Consider the following 14359-nt stretch of genomic DNA (forward strand, 5'->3'; position numbering starts at 1 on the left):
TAATAATGGATGCCTTGTTTGATAAAAAGTATCATCTTTTGAGCAGTTTGGGTGAGATTTGCTTAGCCTTCAAGTATTTCTCGGCATGCTGCTCACAAGACAACGTTTTATTTGATGTGTGCTGTAACTGTAAGCTTACAGTCCCTGTAATTTCAATTTGTGCACACCTAAGTTACCAGGCTTTCAAAAGTGAAGCCAGACAGTGGGTTAGGTGCCAGGATCCAATCCTAGGCACATAAGACTAGACAATTTTGAATTTTAAAGATTATCTTTTTTCTTTCAGTATTATCAGAAAGTATGTTCCTGATACTGCTGCTGGAATAAGCTGATTACACTCTTAAATATTCTTATTGCATGACACTCATGATGGCCATTTCAAAGAAGCTTGACTTTTTTTCTTTAAAGATCACTTATTTAAATTATTATTTTAGAAATACAAATACAATGCCAGGATATGTATAGCTACAATTGTATTCCATGTACACATATATTTGGTGTAAGAATCTCCTCCTTACAAGACAATTAACTTTTTCTTTTTTTTTTAAATTGAAAAATCACTGTCTATATGTTAAATATTTGGATACTTACAGTAACACCAAATGCATTAAATTAATTCTAGGCTTGTTATTATTAAGATGTTTCAGAAAACTGTTTGCAACAAAAAGTCTGTTTTCATTTATTTAAAACACTGTTCCTGTAAATTTCCCAGGGTAGTTACTTTACAGATATGAGGATAGTTCCGTTGAATTTACAAATAAAGAAAACGATCAGGTTGGTGTAACAACTAGTTTGTTAATGAAAAAGCACTTGTATATGCTGTTAGAAGTAAACTGAATTAAGGCAGTGATTCGTAGGATTTTTGTTTGGTTTTCATTGCCTTGCTAACAGAGAGTCTGAAAGCTGAAATGCGAAGTTGTTAAATCAGATGACGATGATTTGTTTTTCTGTAAATGTCGTATTCTTTCTTCCTGGCTGAGTAGGAATGAGGAGTCAGGAAAGTAGAACTCGGGTGAAAACGCTGAATTCACAGGAGTACTTGCTTAGATGTATTTTAAGCAACTTCTTTTTTAAATTTACAAGACTAAGATGATTCTGAGCTTATCTCTGCAATTACTTTTTAAACTCCTTTTACACTGTTTAAATTAAAATTTGTTGGTTTGTTCCATGGTTAGAAAAAAACGCCACACTCGAGGATTGTTCCGTGCGTTAGGCACAATATTTTACAGGGAAGGTAGGAGACGTAGGCCATCAACTATGAATTCCCAAGTGCTTGGCAATTTCTTTTGAATTGCAGCTTTCAGAAACATTGCCAAAAACCTCTAATGTCTTTGAAATGACTTTTCTTTAACCAAATACTTAAACCAATTCCAAACCCCTCCCACCATAGCAAGATCTGAGGTCAATGCACGCATCTCGTTATGAAGTCAATAAAACAAAATGCACAGGAGAATTTGCATACAGTGCTTAGCCGAATAAGACCTAATTAAAGCCACATCGAAGGCAAGGGTAACAAGAGCGCTGCAAAGTCGTGTTTATGTCAGAGAGGATCTTCAAAGCTCTTAGAAACACAGGTGCTAAGTGCCACGGAACAGCCAAGCCAGCCCGCGCTGGGGGTCTAGGAGGAGAACTGCAGCGTGTTAGGGTTGCGCTTGGCGGGGTTTGTTTTGTGGATTTCTTTGTGGTTGGTTGTTTGGGATTTTTATTTATTTATTTATTTATTTATAGCTTTGTCAGGGTTTTTGAGAACTAAGCTGATTGTGACATTCGTAATATTGGGAAAAAAAAAAAAGTGAAAAATACATAGAGTAACAGTCAAATTAGACACAGATTTCTTCCTGTTTCAACCACGTAGCCTTTGAAGTTGCATAAAATCTGTCAGTGCAGATATTGAGGCGTGTTCCCCAGTGATGCAATATTGGAATGAATGATCCTAATAGGCTTTCTTTACATTAGTTTAAGATTTTAATTCATGTAAATCATAAGATTTTCAGAGCAACTGTATGTTGTATCTTCTCACGATCTAATTGTGAACTTAATTCATATGTCAGAGGTCCTTTGCAAGCAGTTATGTGCACATAGAAATATAAAATATTACTGTGCATCTGCTTTGTTGGGAAACCAAAACTAGGTCCTCTTACTTTGAACCTTCCTTTCCTCCTGGTGGGTATGTAAGAGTTGTTCTATCACCGGAATATTCTTTTAAAGATAAGAGGAAGGGCATCTTTTAGGCAGTGCAGAAAAGCTTAGGTTACAAATCTGTATCTCTGTTTTTGAACTGTATGATAGGAACGAACAGATTGTCTTTGGTTTTAAAAGCAGAGTCACAAAAACCTCCTTTAGCTGATGCATTTTCCGTTCTCTTCTTGCTGCGGTTTTGAGTTGGCCGCGTGCAGCGGAGCAGAGTGGGGGTGGTTTGGCGGCGCAGCGATGGGGACGATAGCGCTGCCCTTGCCCGCTCCTGCTCCAGTCCCCCCAAAGTGGAAACGGTTCGGAGTAGGTTCTAAAAATGCAGGATGTTGTCTGGGAGCGGAGTTCTAACCGAGTTCTGAAAAAGGCTGGAATTCCGAAATGCTCAGTCTTGTTGAATACTATGTAGCTCTCTGTAAATAATTAATTAGTTTCATTATTTTGTTGATAAATGAACTGGGACGGAGGAGGCGCTGTTTCATCTATATTTGTTTCTTAATGTTAAAATGTGCTGCTGCATCCACTTAAATTGAAAGGACATAGGTACTGCCTTTCTAAAACCATATGAATGTTGACGTTTACCACAAAAAAATTCTAGTAGTTAAAGAAATGGGTAAAACAACGCTGATACTGTAAAGTATGGAATTTTAGATGCTTACCTTTAAGCCTCAGTAGCTGGAACTGAGCTTAGGAGTTTACAGGCCATGAGCAAGAGAGACACGTTGATAAACTAATATTGTTGTAACACTTCTTTGTTACAATTATGCCCTAAAATTCTTATACACAGTTACTCTTTCGGTGAAGCCAGCAATGTACTCCAGGTTACATTGGCTAATGTCTGACTGTCCGATTGCAACAAATATACTGGTTTGGTTTTAATTCCCTTTAAGATGTATTTTTCTTTCAGTTAATCGACTGGCCTGTCCTTTTTCTGGTTAAACAATTAGTGTTGAAATGTGTTGGTTTTTTTAAAAATGCATTATGAAAAATGAATTTGCATAAATATAATTTATTCATTGTATAAGCTAAAATTATGGTTTAGTGAAAGGCTGCTGAAAATATCATAAAATATTTTGCTGAAATGCTACAGTCTGTTTTGTTTTACACTGTTTTACACGAGGTGTTGTTGATTTATTTATTGTATAATCAATAATCCATAGAACAAGAGCCAGGTTTTCAGTGTATGTAAGGTTCTGATTAGTCACTTGATAAGGCACTGCTAAAGAAAACTTTCTCCATTTAAAAAAAAAAACCAAACCAAACCTGTTCTCTAATGATGTATTTCTGATGCATCTCATTTTACTCTATAATTTTGTTTAATTGCCTTTGTTGCCGTTAAATAATCTGTTTTATTATTATGCTAAACCAGTTGATAGTCTGGTCAGCTAGGCAGATTAGCCACACAAACTGGATTGCTAGTCTAGGAAGAAGGTACGTACGTATGTACTTCGAATTTATTAAAAAAAAAAAAAAATAAATATACTCCAGTTCTTCAACACTTTTACCCATTTCCTATCAGCGTTGGTTTTCTTTGCTGCTTATTCAATGCCAAGACAACTTTTCTTTTCAGTCCCTGTGATGTGTAGATGGTAATTTCAGGGTCTTTTGTACACCAGATATTCTCACCAACTCCAGTCAAGCAGTCTGCAATCAATCTGCTGCAAACTATCAGTTAGTGAAAAAAAAAATCAAAATAATAATATAGAAGTTAAAGAAAGTTAAAATTTTGCAGTCATCAAAAAGTGCCAGTTCAGCCCCAGAAAACCTGGTGGTAATGTGACAAACCTTAGTTCTTTCTTAACCTGGTAAGATCAGGGAACCCCAAAATAAAATGTCTTTATGAATATAAAAAAAAAAAAAATCCAATATCAAAGAATTGGGAGGGGGATTTTAGGTTTGGGGGAGCAGAGAGGGTTTTCTTTTGTGTGGTCTGTTTCTAATTTGGGAAGGGGAGAAGGGATGGAAAGCTACTTCTGTCCTGCAGTATTGTTGGCGAATGTCACAGCCTAGAAATGATGGGGCTTTTTTTTATGGGGATGTTGTTACTATTTCCTTGAAAACATTTAAAAAAAAAAAATTAAAAAAATCCTATCAATAGATGGAATGGAAAGAAATCCAAGTTCATGTGAAACTTCTTGTAAAGAGTGCTTCTTGATCATCATGGGCTTTTTTTCTGTCTCTGAGCAGAGAACAATTAAATGGGCTGAAGAAATGGGATGTTTCTCTTGCACTAATTGTCCCAACAGAAAATGATCTTGGAAAATTGAGGGGACAAATGAGTTATGCAGAGAGATGCCTATGTGGAAGAGAAAACATTTTTTTGGAGAAGAATAATAGATGATGGAAAATGATGACAGACTGGGTTATTGTCACACTAAAAAGGAATGGCAGTGTCCAAAAAGTGAGCTATGGGTCACGTTTCCCTAAGTCTGTGCCTCCATTGGCCTTTTTTTGACTGAGAAAATGTTGGGATCGGATTGGATTTAATCAGTACGTTACGTAAGTTCAACCTAAAGTCAAGTATGTCTCTTGTGTACGTCTTTGGCCAAATTTTTAATACATTTAGGCTTCTAAAGACTGCTTTAAAAGGAATATGCACCAGCAGGTGGAGCAAATAGATAAAAATGTTAAATGTTATAGTTCCACAGCTACATCTACTATGATCAGCTTTTAAGACAAGTATAAAAAGTTGGGAGGGGTCTTATTAATTTCTGTCGAGTGTCACTTATCAAGGACAAATGAAGACACTTTATGACTGTATCCTTCGTTACATGAAGTCAGAGCTAACTTTGAAGTTTTCTGTTTATAATTGCTGTAACAGAAACCAAAGGTTAAAGGGGGAAAAAAAAGATACTCAATATTTGTACTCTGACACTTGAAGGTCTGTATCAGTCTTGAGTCTAAGGTGTCACAGGTGCAATGTAAGTACAATTTGAAGACCTTATGGTCTAAATGGAAGAAATATTAATAACACACAGTTTGTCCAAATAAAAAAAACTACAACATAACTAAACTCCAGCCCTTCATTAACCTGTTCCTCCCTGCGTACCTCCTTTGGTTTTGCCCTGATAAATGCTCTGTTACAGTTCATAGTGGAAGATTAGAACAACCTGCAGAAAAAGATCACCTGGAGTGGAAGAAGTGGAATTGTTAAACGGCAGACCTCACGCTTTCAGGAAACGCAACAGGACCTCATCCCTCCTAAGGCGCCCTGACAACGTGAACTCTTTTCTGTTGTGATGACGTGATAGGGAATCTGTCTCTACCAGCTGGTTAAATCTGAGTTCATAAGTACAAACAGCCATTTAAATTGGTAAGTTCTTGTGTAGTGTAACTGCAAGGTAAAATCTAAGGTGGAGCTTGTTTTTCCAGAACTTATTTGAATTGCTTTTATCTCTGGAATTTTTTGGTTTGTAGTGCTCATTTCAGAGGTAGCCGGAGGCTCATATTGTACCAGTAACTCGCTCATAGGTGCCCAGCACTAGTTTGATGTATTTTTTTTATTTGGGAATTACTGGAAGGCGTACTTAACGGCTTTACTTGTCTGTCCATCTTGGGTACGAATTGTGGCTACGGTCCTGTAATGAGCTCTGTATGAACAGCTTGGCAGGACTTAAGTCCATGCATTTTCATTATTTCACACTTTATAAATTTTCAAAATAAAAAGAACACTTTTATATGGCTGCTTTATGAGTAACTAAAACTGAGGCATACGGTGTTCTCCATGCACCCTGTTTTAATCCGCAAAGTTTTAACTACTTGGTCTAAAAAAGTTTAGGAAAATAGTATTTATGGAAGCAGACTGTGCCATAGGAAGGTGTGCTGGTTTTGGCTGGGATAGAGTCAGTTTTCTTCATAGTAGCCAGTATGGGGCTATGGTTTGGATTTGTGCGGGTAACAGTGTTGATAACCCAGGGATGGTTTAGTTCCTGCTGAGCAGCGCTTGCACAGAGTCGAGGCCTTTTCTGCTCCTCACCCACCCCAGCAGCGAGGAGGCTGGGGGCACAGGGGGCTGGGAGGGGGCACGGCGGGGACAGCTGCCCCAAGGGCTGTCCCACACCGAATAAAGCTGGGGAGGAAGGGGGGATGTTTGCAGCGATGGCGTTGGTCTTCCCAAGTCACCGCTACGCGTGAGGGAGCCCTGCTTTCCTGGCGATGGCTGCACACCTGCCTGCCGATGGGAAGCAGGGAATGAAGGGATTTATGTCCTTTTTCGCTTTTATCCCACTCTGTTTACGTTTCATTAAACATTCACTTCAAGAGACTGTTTATTGAAATGAAAAAAAAAAAAAAAGTGCTTTTTGTGGCAAATCTCCACAAACGTTATTTAGCGGCAACTTCCACCCCGGTGTTGTGACGGAGGGCCGCGCGCAGGGCTGGCCCCTTGCTGTATTTTAATCCTTCGTGCCTATAAAATGCCCTTTATTCACCCCCGCGTTGCTGTGAGAAATGACCGACCCGGGCCTCGCCTCCCCGCGGGAGCGGGGACCCCGCCGCCCCCCGCCCGGCCGCCGAGCAGGCGCCAGGCCCGGCCGCGGCCCCGGGCGGCGGCGGGAGGAAGGGGCGGCGGCCGCGGGAGCCCCGGCGCCTACTACCGGTACCGTGGTGCCCCGCGCGGGGGGGGCGGGGCCGGTACTACAGGCCCCACAGTGCCCCGCGCCGCCCGGCGGCTCCGCTCGGGGCGGCTGGTTCCTATTTAAATCCAGGCAGCGAGGAAAATGGCGGCGAGAGGCTGAGTGTGGGGGAGACGGGGAGAGAAGGAGACGTAGCTGAGCTTTGGCTCCTTTCCCAGGTGAGTGGGGTTTGGAGGGAGGGAGGAAGGAGGGGAGGGAGGAGAGTCGCCGCTCTGGTTCCCCCGCTTGCGGCGCTGGGGTGGGACCGGGATGGGGGAGGGCGGGCTGCCCCTCGCCGGGGAAGGGAGCAGCTCGGGGCTGGCCCGCAGGGGCGGCTCTCTCCTCTGCTCTGCTCTCCCTTCCCTCTCGGCCCCCTCCGCAACATGGACGTGTTTCCCTGAGGGGAGGAGGAGGGGGAGCCGCGCCGGGGCTGGGGATGCGCGGCTTCCCGGGGCGGTGTGCGAGCGCCCTGCCCCCGGCTCGCCGCCGGGACTCGGGCGCCGGGCGCAGGTAGCGGGGCCGTTCCTGAGGCGGGGGCGGCGGGAAGCGCGCGGGGCCGCGGCGGGCGGCCCTGGGGGGGCTCCGCGCCTCGGGGCGAGAGACCCGCGCTCGCCGCGGGTCCGCCGCCGGGCCCGCCCGCCCCCCGCCTGCGCGGGGCGGGTGTGCGGGTGAAATACCGGGCTGGGATGGCCCCGTCCGCGGGGCCGCGCTGGCGCCGAGGCCGTCCCGGAGACCTCGTCACCTGCCCTCGCCTCCCGGTCATCCCGTAGCCTCGGTAAGTTTCAGAGGTCCCTTGTCTCCTCGTCCCTGGTAATGGGGAAAGGGATGAGAAACGCTGCAAGTAAAAGGTTGATCTCCGTGCCTCTCATCCATTTCTGCCTCGTAGCTGCAGTGAAACCGCTGTTGAGGCACGGAGATGAGACCCCCCCCGGTCGCATACCGCTGTAGGTGTGGGTGATTCGGGGGTGGAGGCGGGGTGGTGCGGGTGGGGGTGTTGTCTGAGGCTGACATAATTCCCAGAGTCCTCTTTGTCGGGTTCTAAAGTTGGTTCTGTTTCTGGTTTCTGCTCCTACTCTTAAGCAGTCAGGTTTTCTTTGAAAAGAGAAGCTTCCCGCTTCGTCAGCTCATCCAGTGAACACAGTTTTAAATCGGTCCCTTTCATTCAGGCAGTGTCTCCTTCCTCTTTAACCTGCTAAGAACAGAAATCTGATTCTGCCTTTAAATCTTTTACCTAAAAGTTAACAGAAAATATTATGTTGGATTTTGTCTGGGATAACAAGATAAAACCGAAGCAAATCTGGAAGTGTGAGAGAGAGTAACGTCTAGCTATATAGTATCTATAATACAGTTAAAATGGACGCTTATGATAGAATTTTAAGCTTATTTTCACTATTATAAATATTTTCTCGTGAAATATTTCTGACTGATAATGAGCTGCTACACAGGAGACAAAGATGTGTGTGTTCTAAATACAAATACAAGAGAGCTTCGTAGTAACAAACAGTATTTGAGTGAAAGCCCCAGCATAAGAACTTGGGTTTAGAGGCAACAGACAAAATTGTTGGTTGGGTTTTTTGTTGTTTTTTTGGTTTTTTTTCTTTTTTTTTTTTTTAACTCGACTGTGCATAATAACATACAGTAATTGTATTTACTGCTAGCAGTTGTTGTAATGGGCTGTTTAACTGGCTGATGTTCAGAATTTCATTCAACTCTGTTACTACTACTATTTTTTATTATTATTATTAGTAGTAGTACCAATGGATTTGCTGCTGTGATATGAAGGTAGAGGTTGGGGGATAGGGGAAGTGATAGCAGACAGCATAAACCCAGCATTCAGCCTCGCTTTAAGTACCTTTCCTGATGACAGTGTGCTGTTTCCAGTCTGCTTTTATTTGGCATATGAGTTCTGTGGGGTTTGGGTGGTTTTTTATTTTTTAATTCTTCATTTGAAACCCTTGTTCATCCTGGCTTTGGATTTATTAACTTGGAAGTTTGCATTGTCTGCTTATCAAATTTTTGCATAGTATCACTGAGACTAACCTATAGTTGAGACAAAATGCAGAGTAGGAAGGAGAAGGAAATCTGTTGTACAATAGAATGTTATCTTTTGATCATGGGCTTTTTTTAATTAATAATGGACAAGAAATCACAGTCAAAACCTTCAAGATTAATTTCTGTGTTACAGTTACATAGAAAAGGGTGGGTTGTTTTTTTTTTTTTTTAAGAACACTGAGAAAGAAAGGGTGTCTTGGTTATATTTGTCTGCAAAATCAAGCCATTGGTAGCATGTAAAATGATATTGGACACTACAGTCTGACACTGGAGGTTGCTTCAACTCCTGCATTTAAATGAGCCTCCCTCGAAGAGGTGATCTTGAATGACTGTACGATACAGGATATTCTGCATTATGTTCATGGAAGCTTTTTGATTATGAGTATTAGAAATATCTTAAATATTATTCCGACTTGTTTTTTTTATACTAAAAATGGAGGTGAGGGGGAGGGGAAGAATAGTATTCTTTATGCCAAGGATATGAGAGGGTGGTGAAGAATATCTAAACCTGAACACTGGGGTAGCATGCCTGTGTGCTTTTTTTCTCTGGCTAGATCTATTGATGTTTCTAAATGTAGCGTATTAGGGAAGAGGCAACTGTGGAAGAATTTAACTGCTACTGATTTAAATCTGCTACGGAATATATTTCCACTCTGATTTTATATCCTGCATTTAGTTAAGAGAAGGTACATCTAATCCTTTTTTACCCCGTGTAAATGGGAGGTATACTTCAGGTGGGCCCTATTACTTTAATAATACTTTTAATTTAATTGGTGACTTTTTTATTTTTAGTTGACAGTTATCAATAAGCTGATTGTCTTTGAAGTGGAACAAAATTAACTTGCCTCCAAAGTCAGTCTCAGGAGGGATTTTTAGTCTTCCGTGTGCAATGTGTGAAATTATTGTCGGTGAGGGTTTATGCTTTTTAGATGTAGACACACATTTTTCACTTATGTTGTCTCGAGCCAGCCCTATTTCTGACATCGTACAGGGATAAGAAAAAGGCAGTTGCTTAAGACAGCGTGCTATTTAAATGAGAGGGAGAGGAGAGCAAGGGGGCCACCATTGGTTTTACTGCTCATTTTGCTTATACCCTGGAAAGACAGGCTTGTAACTGCTGATGATAAGCTTGGGATGTGGTGTACGTCTCTTACTTCTGAGCTTGTCTCTGCTTTTCCAATATACTGGAAGAGCGGAGGTGGTAAGGTGAGCTCTACAGGTATCTATCTACCTTTAAATATTCCCTGACTCTGTGTGCTTTGTGTGTGTTGTGGTGTTTTGGGGTTTTTTTTGCTTTGGTTTGGTTTTGGTCGTGTCCCCACCCCCCACTTTGTCACCTTCACTGTTAAATGTGAGCCTGTTCAGGTCAGGTGTAGTTAAACTGTTTGCCAAACATTCTTTCTTAGGTTATGGATCATTGCTCTATTGGAAATTTTATTTTAAAGGCTCTCTTACCATCAAGTTAATATCTTTTTTGAAGATTACAAACATGGATAGTGCCATGACTTGAAGTCTAAAACCATCATAACTGCATTTTATGGATGAGATTGTTCTAGAAATCTGAGAACACTGTAAAAGTTCTCCAGAAAATGTTGTAATTGGTAGGTCAGGGCAAGCAATTTTTCATCAAAGTTGTTACACATGTGGCTAAGCTACATAGCAGTTTTGCCCTGATTTATCAGCTGCACCTGAAAATGGGGGAGGAGGGGGAAGAGGAAGGCTGCAGAACAATGTGACTGTTACACTGCTAGCCACAGTGACCAGCCCGGCAAAAGCCTTGGCCGAGTATGAGATTTTTGTCACAAAGCCTGAACCCTTTACTGTTTCCACACTTCCATGCATGTCAGGATGTGTCAGAGCCGTGGAATGAGATAATCTAGTATCACAGATAGACCCAGAAGGCTGTTTAGAGCCACATTTTCAAGGTCAGTTGGTATATGTAGTTGCATGGAATATTCTGTGTGCGACTTCTGAGTTATGAAGATTTTTTTCCTCCTTCTGTTCTCTGCTGCATGGAACTGAGAAAATGAGTGCCTGCTTTTTCAACGGCAACTCCGAAACAGGTTGCATGGCTAAAAATGTTATCGATATAACGTGTTTCTCTTGGGTAGTTGTAGCCTAATGCTTCCCCCTGCCCCCGCCCTTGGCAGTGGCGGGGGGGACTGAGTGGAATAGGACAGGAAGAAGAGGCAGAAGTACCTTTTATCTCCCTGGTGTTGGAGACTGTAAGGACAGTTAATGTATGGCTGAAACCTGCTCTCTGGGATTTGCTTTGTTTGCCTAGAATCTCTACAGGGCTACGTGTGTCCTTTTTCTAGTGAACTTTTAGATGAGGTGGGACAGAACGAGATACGCTGTCTTTTGTGATTCTGGTAGCTTTCTCTCAGCAAGCAGAAATGGCAAAAATGAAACTTTCTGGAGTATTTTATCATGACGGCATACAAACGTGTTTTTGAATGACACTAAAAATATCCAAGAATGAAGAATGGACTGTGTTCTCTTCAACAAATACAGGTAGTTCTTAAATTGTTTCTAATGGAAATCCTTTCTAATCTCTTCTTCAGCCTGGGTTTTACTATAGTTAGAAATACACGCAGAAGAGCAGTTAGTGAACGTGGGAAAGGGAAGAAAAAATTATTCTAAGGGAAACCCCCCAGCTTAGAAAAAAGCAAGCCAAAATTTGTTGTCTAAAGACTATTTGCCAGTTGTCTTTGAAGAAAACAACTGGCAGATGAGGTGTTTGCCTGCCGCTGTTGGTGTACCAGTGTAGAATTAAGCAGATCAGCCTGTGCGCTCAAAACAATTGTCAAAGACTTTCTTGAAAGCTTAGCCAGTTCACTTAATGTTAAGCGTTTCTTCTCAGTGCCAGTGTTTGTCTGGGTCATGTGTGTGACAGAACTGTAACGCGCTACCTTTTTTTTCCTAGGGCAACCGTAGCAAAACTGTTAATTCATATATTGCACTCCTTCCAAGTGTCTTGGAACAGCCATTTATCTTTGTAGGTGATCACAAGCTAGACAAGACTTCAGTGTCACCACACTGTGCCTAGGGAAGCATCTCCCTCCCTGTTACTGAACCAGGCTGCGGGTATAGTTGTGATGATATCATGTGATGCTGTATTAAATTAATGATTTCTTGGAGGTAAGAGGAGATCACCTTTATATGACCATAGATGTGTTAAATGTCCTTCCTTCTCTATACTCATTAACAGGTAATTTTGAACTTTAAAGGAAAAAAATCTTTATTCCAGATCATATAGTATGCTTTTATAAACAATTTAAATAGTATCAAATGCTTGTTGTCTTTACCTGATGAAGAGGGAGTATAAGAGCTTTAAGGCAAAGGATCTGTCATAATGCTTAACGTGAAACTTTTAAAAGTGATTATTAGTGGCTTTTCTTCACAATGAAAGCTTTATGTTAAATATGTTGGTTCTATCATAACTTTAACTCAATGCTTACAGGTAATGCATTAAAATACAAACTCTGCTGTCCCTTCTAGGCTTTCATAAATTAAGTCATGCAACATCAAGTCCCTGAGGAGGAGCTGGTGGAGATTTAAAAAACAACCAACCAACCCCCCCAGTTCTTGATTCTTTTAAAACCAATATGGAGGTTTTAAACTCTTGTTTTTCTAGAATGCTGGAGTTTCATAACTGTTGTGACAAACCTGAGAATTAGTGTGTGTGTGTGTGTATATGTTTGTTTTTTGTTTTTTAAGCTATAACTTGCTGATAATGTTCCCAGTCTACCAGATGGTGCAATATTAAAATCTGTTAGCAATGGCCTGCATGGTAAAATCAAGCAGACTTTCTTATCCCGTGCTTTTCTGAACTGCACAAAGTGAGTAGGCAAATATATATACTTGTTCCGCAAGGACAACGCAAAGCCGGCTCGCTAGCACCAGCCACTGCAAAACTACTGTTGCAGTTCTCCTATGCGCTGTTTTGGAGACTCATCTTTTTAATAAAGACTTAAAAGAACAAGAGCATAATCTTGGGAAGAAATGTGAAAAAGAGTTGAAGTGTTTCTGATGTTTCACTGTGCCAAAGAATGACTAAGCAATGGAAGCTTACAGTAGTGATTGTATGGTTTGGTTTGTTTTTTTTTTTTTCCATTTTGCTCATCTGAAAGCCTCTGAATCTTTGTTTTTCTATGTCTTAAGCAGGTCTGTTACTGCTCTGAGCTCTAGCTAGAGCACAAGATATGAAGTGTTGTAGCATAGTAAGACTAAACAGCTATTTCTACCTTACTGGCAAATGAGTAGTAAGTTCTAAGGGTGCTATTTTACTGTTTACTTTATATGTAAATAAGTGAAATGTCCTCACGAGATTTTTAAAGTTACAAAATCTCTGGTACGTAGATGAGCTGCTTTCTTGACTTGCATAAGCAATAGTTCGCTTTTTTCTTTTAGACCTTATTGTTCTTTTTAGAAGTCTCTCTTGAATATTGCTGTAGGTCTAGAAAGGAACCTTTCTAGGCTGCATGGCTTTAATGTTCTGTTGTTAGTTCCCATTTGCCAGATATTGATGAGCTGAGTCATTTACGTGTAGATAATGGTGTGAAGTCAAATCCAACTTCCAGTGCTGATTCAGCATGAAACATTTGGTTATAAAATCACTTATGAACAGACTTGCTCAAAGTACATCAGTCAGCTGGTTAACTGTTACATGAACGATCTCGGAAATCTTAAATGTCTTTCAAATGCTTTCTTAGTTAGCATGAATCTGAGGAAATTACTCTTCTGGGAAGTCTGTAATAGAATGCAGTTCGAAGGTGTTACACATGCACACCTAAGAACAGAAAGTGTAACAATTTGGCTGTATTGTTCTACATACTTTATTTTCTCTATGGTTACCTGATGTCTAATAACAGAATGCCCCAAAGTGACAGAGCAGGTAATGGAGCAGGGAGTGGGCTGGGTGGCTTTTGTTGCTGTATCTATGAACGGAAGGGTTAAGCAGAAGGCAGAAGTAAACAATTTACTTTCCTCCCCCAAAAAAGTGAAACGCACATTCTCGGGTATTTTGAGGAAACTTTTTATTGTTCAGAACAGTCAATCGAGAGAACTGTTTTGTGTCCTTTCTGCACCAGTCTGAAGAACTAAACCCTAAAGCAAAGGTAGTATTCCCCTGCTTTTGCCTTGCACACTCAAATTGTAATTCTGACACCTCACTGATCGCCCTATGGAGTGTATTGACATCTTAACACTGCTGTTTTGTCAAATCCCGAGTTGTGTTTTCATCGTGTTCTCTGGAGGCTAGTGAGTCCCAGGAAAAGGGAAACTTCTGTGCTGCATGCTTTTTGCTACTATATGTGTGTGAGCGGGTAGCAGCTAATGTAGTCTACTTGGATAAACTTTTTCTAAAACTTTTTACATAACTGTCAAGAGTGTACATATATGCGTGTGTCCTGGTTTTGGCTGGGATAGAGTTAATTTTCTTCCTAGTAGCTGGTATAGTGCTGTGTTTTGGACTCAGTATGAGAATAATGTTGATAACACACTGA

General features: G+C 41.2%; 1 protein-coding gene across 10 annotated transcripts in view; it reads left to right on the forward strand.

Annotated features, from left to right (window-relative positions):
- Nucleotides 1-6877: 6877 nt before the first annotated feature.
- Nucleotides 6878-14359, forward strand: part of NCOA3 (nuclear receptor coactivator 3) — an 86634-nt gene continuing 79152 nt past the window's right edge. For 8 of the 10 annotated variants that reach the window (XR_014229680.1, XM_082326115.1, XM_082326114.1 and 5 more), the window contains exon 1: nucleotides 6878-6979. The gene's annotated coding sequence lies outside the window, so the exon portion shown is untranslated. Of the gene's footprint in view, nucleotides 6980-7504; nucleotides 7576-11924; nucleotides 11994-14359 lie in introns of those variants that run through there. The other 2 variants (XM_082326116.1, XM_082326117.1) reach the window with 2 other exon arrangements.

Source organism: Platalea leucorodia (genome assembly GCF_965183815.1).
Source record: "Platalea leucorodia genome assembly, chromosome: 13".
NCBI classification, from domain to species: domain Eukaryota; kingdom Metazoa; phylum Chordata; class Aves; order Pelecaniformes; family Threskiornithidae; genus Platalea; species Platalea leucorodia.